This window comes from Tupaia chinensis, unplaced genomic scaffold, assembly GCF_000334495.1.
Source record: "Tupaia chinensis unplaced genomic scaffold, TupChi_1.0 Scaffold000115_1, whole genome shotgun sequence".
In the NCBI taxonomy this organism is placed as follows: Eukaryota; Metazoa; Chordata; class Mammalia; order Scandentia; family Tupaiidae; genus Tupaia; species Tupaia belangeri.
In genome coordinates this window covers 3,087,269-3,091,790 of record NW_006159579.1, presented here as the reverse complement: position 1 = coordinate 3,091,790, position 4,522 = coordinate 3,087,269, and the positions used below count along the sequence as shown (strand labels likewise).

General features: G+C 40.7%; 1 protein-coding gene and 1 pseudogene across 2 annotated transcripts in view; one reads left to right on the top strand and one right to left on the bottom strand.

Annotated features, from left to right (window-relative positions):
- Positions 1–4,522, top strand: part of NFS1 (NFS1 cysteine desulfurase) — a 32,694-nt gene that overhangs the window by 9,483 nt on the left and 18,689 nt on the right. The window lies entirely within an intron of this gene.
- Positions 3,449–3,691, bottom strand: LOC102474465 (U6 snRNA-associated Sm-like protein LSm6 pseudogene; annotated as a pseudogene).

Genomic DNA, 4,522 nt, shown 5'->3' with positions numbered 1-4,522 from the left:
GAGGGTTATTTTTTTTTTTTTTTTTTTTTTTTTTTTTTTGAGAGTTTTGTGCTATTATAGGGCACATGTGCTCAGCAGAGAGACAGAGAGAGAGAGAGAAATCAGCCCCCCACCAAGGGGTGTTGGCCACATCACAATCCCTTTTCCTCCATTATCTCAGGACTTTGGGCTTGCATGCACAAACAGCAGGTGTGAGTTTCAAGCAGCTGGGTCCAGGACTCAAACTGCAGTCGACTACGTGGGAGTCCAGCGATGTAACTATTAAGCCATCTGTTGGTTACAGCATTTTTTTTTTTTAGTAAGAATTATTGTATTTAACTTCATTCATTTATTCACTTATTTATTTATTTTTAAATTTTAATTTGCCTAGAGAGGAACACAGAGAGAGAGAGAAAGTGAGAAAGCAAGACACCAAGTCTGGGACCCAAACCACGGTCGGCCATGTTGGAATCCAGCACCCCCAACCACCACACCACCTGCTGGCCCCTCCAGCAATTTTTTTTTTTTTTTGGAGAGGTTTTTTTGGCTATAGGGTGCGTACACTCGCCAGAAAGACAGAAAGAAACAGAGAGAGAGAAAGCAAGAAATCACCCCCCAGGAGGGTTGGCCATGCTGCAATCCCTTCTCTAGTCTCCTTTTGGGATCTTGGGCATGCACACACATGTGCCCGGCGTGAGTTTAAGTCACTGGGTCCAGGACTCGAATTGTGATCAACTACATGGGAATCCAGTGACATAGCCATTATGCCAACTACTGGTCCTGGCTCCAGCTTTTATATTTATGTATTATTTTACTATAGTGTGTATGTACCAGAGAAAGAAGCAGAGAGGGAAAGTGAAAAAGCAACCCCCAGGGGAGATAGCCATGCCTCTATCCTTTCTATTTGATTCTCCTCTTGGAATTTTGGGCATACGTGCACACATACCTGGCATGTTTCTAAAGCTTCAGGGCCTAGGACTCAAACTGCACAGTCAGCCATGTGGGATTCAGCTGCTTTAACCAGTATGCTACCTGCTGACCTAAACATACAGCTTTTATGTATTTATAATTTTGACTTACTTGGTTTTATATTCTTTTTGTTTAAATTTTTTTCATAGGGCATGTGTGCTCACCAGAGACAGAGTCAGAGATTTTTTAAAATTCTTTCAGCATTCTGTACACAGACATAGAGGTAAAAGAAAATGACTGAAATTTAACTGTTAGATAACTTTTTACAGTTAAACTCACAGTTGTATACATTTATCTTACATGTCAGTTAAAAACTCAACAATGATGGGGACCAGCAGGTGGTGTGGTGATTAAGGCACTGGACACTCCCACAGGGCTGACCAGGGTTCGAGCCCTGAATTTGGGGGCTTGCTTTCTCACTTCCTCTCTCTCACTCTCACCTTCTGTCTCTCTCTGGTCAAATTAAAAAATAAATGAATGAATAAATAAAATAAATCATTATATATAAAAAATAACCCTCAGCAATGATTATGAAACAGGACAAATTACATCATGAAAGAACCAAAAAATAGAAAAGAATTTCATAAGAAATATATCCGGGACCAGCAGTTAGCATAATGGCTACGTCACTGAACTCCCATGTAGATGACCGCGGTTCGAGTCCTAGACCTGGTGGCTTAAACTCACGCCAGGCGCGTGTGCATGCGTGCCCAAGATCCCGAGAGGAGAATGTAAGAGAAGGGATTGCGGTGTGGCCATTCCCTCTGGGGGGTGATTTCTCACTTTCTATCTCTCTGTCTCTCTCTGTCTTTCTGGCGAGCGCACGCGCCCTATAGCAAAAACCTCTCCCCCCCAAAAAAAGAAAGAAAGAAATATATCTGACTGTAAAAACTATTGCTCTCTTGGGGCCAGTAGGTGGTATGGTGGTTAGGGGTGCTGGACTCCCACATGGCCTACCACGGTTCAAGTGTCAGACCTGGTGGCTTCACTTTCCCCCTCTCTCTCACTGTCATTCTTACTTTCACTCTCTCTCTCTCTGTGTCTCTCTCTGGTCAAAATAAAAACAACAACAATAATAATAAATATGTTAAATGAAATAATTCTTAAAAAAAAAGAAAACTATTGCTGTCTCAGTGTCTTCACATCCTTCTTTTATATATATATGTATATATATATGTGTGTGTGTGTGTATATATATATATATATATATGATCAGTTATTTAATTAGGTTCTTGGCAAAAAATTTAGAACACCAATTTGTGAGAATAAACTCCATTTGTAAGGGCAAACATGGGTCACAGGTAGCCCTGGAGCTAAGGAACAGCTTTGATTTTTGATAAAATTTGCGAGTACACAGCTTTCTGATCAACCTTGTGCTGTTATGAAATCTCATATTTCTATAGAAAGCAAATATAGATACCAGAGACAGTGTGGGAGTAGAGTGGGAGATGGCAGAGGGTAAGAGAGAGGGAATCAAGGATGGGGGAAAAAAAAGGAAAACATGCAGAAAACAAGAAATGGAAAATTATTTGCTGACAATAACATGTTTGTTGATGTGCTTGATTGAGACAATATACAGTGTACTCTGGATGGAAAATCTCATTTTGTATGCTGTAATGATGTACAGTGAATGAATGCAAATAAATAAATTAAAATTGAAAAAAAAAAAATGGGCTGTAATACCAAGATCTTGGACATTGTTTGGCACAAAGTATGTGTTCAATAAATATTTGTTGGGGCCAGCAAAAAAAAAGAAAGAAATCTCGTATTTCTCCTTTTCTGTATTGAAGGTCTCACCTTCTTGGTCTGGGCTTCTGCAGTTTCTTTTTCTTAAAGTAAGCATCGGTAAGGTGCTTTGGGATTTTTACTTTGCTAATATTAATTTTTGTGGAGATGGCAATGACAAATTTCTGGTGCATTCAATGCAGTGGAACTCGATTGAGGAACGGAAGTCCAGTTACAAGTAGGAAATCAATGCTCAGCTGCTTCTGGAAAACCCTCCTGCCTCTGTGGCATCCAGTGAGGATGATCAGAATGGTCCCAGGAAGTGACGCTAGCTCGCAGCTTTCTCACATGCTGACTGAAGGGTTTTTTGCCATGGCTCAACAGCTTTCGAGGCATATCTTCAGTAGGATAATACCTAGGCATTTTGCAAAGTTTAACCACCCGGGTACCACCATTCTTGTCTCCACCAACTGGTTTTGTGACAGTGGCAAGGGCCTTCTCCTTTTTTTTCTTTTCAATCTTGGATTTAGTAGCCGAGTATTTCGTCTTGTACATGGCCTTCCTGGAATACATGGCATACCGGGAGTATCTGCCAATGCCCCAGACTAGGATGGGGTTTTGGCTGCAATGGGGCTTCTCCTTCTTGGGCTTTTTAGCCCTGGGGTCACCCTTTTTAATCTTGCCATTGGCATCAACCTTCTTGGCTTCAGGTTTCTTTTCCTTTATATCCTGCTTCACAGCTTTTTCACCTGCCATCTTGTACAGTGGGAAAGAGCTACATCTTTCTTTTCTGTGTACTTATGTACAACATGTTGTTTCCGTGGATGAACACATCCCCATACTTATTCTTCAATTGGCCATTCACATACTCTTCTGTCTGCTCCAGAGCTGTGTTCCTTTAACTGTCCAAGCAAGCCAGGACCCCTCAATAATCCACTCCAGAATTTAATTTTACCACAACTGGCCGTTGGATGATTTGCTCCAAGAAATCACTGGGGATTTGCTTCTGCAGACTCATTTTAACAATCTTGGGAGGCAGGAAATCTGAATTCTAATCCCAGCTCTGCTATTGAATTAGCTGTGTGGCTTGGACAACTCATCCTTTCACCTGTCCTGGCCCTGCGTTCCTCATCTCGAGGCTGGGCTCTAGAGCCCTCAATCCTCGTGCCACACAATCCTGGCCTTCGCAGACAATCACAAAAACTGAAACCGCCTGATCTGTTTTTCAAGCTGCTGGGTCTGGGAAGTTGGCTATGTGGGATCAAGCACCTTAGCCACAGTGCCACCTGCTGCCCCTATATCTTCTTTTAAAAGTAATACTGTATCTTCTTTTAAAAGTAATACTGTATCTTCTTTTAAAAGTAATACTGTATTTTTTAAAAATTTTATTGAACTTTATTTGATTGATTAATTTTAATTTGACTAGAGAAGGACAAAATGAAAGAGAGAGAGAGAAAGCAAGCCACCAGGTCTGGGACCAAAACTCACAGTTGGCCATGTGGGAGTCCAGTACCCTTAATCCCCAAGCCACCTGCCAGCCCCTAAAAGTAATACTGTATTTTTAAAAATATATATTTCATTTAACTTTATTTATTTTAATTTTGACCAGAGGGAGAGAGAGAGAGAGTAGGTTTGTCATTGAGTAGGTTTATTGTGTAAACATCATAGCGTGTGCTTACACAATCATAGATGGTATACCTATTATACACCTGGACTATAAGGTATAGCTTATTAAGATCTTATAAGACCACCATTGTATAAGCCATCTGTTGTTAATCAAAATGTCAACCTATGCATGATTGTTTATGTGTTGTTCAGTACTATCTGTGGTTTCTGGAATCTACTGTGG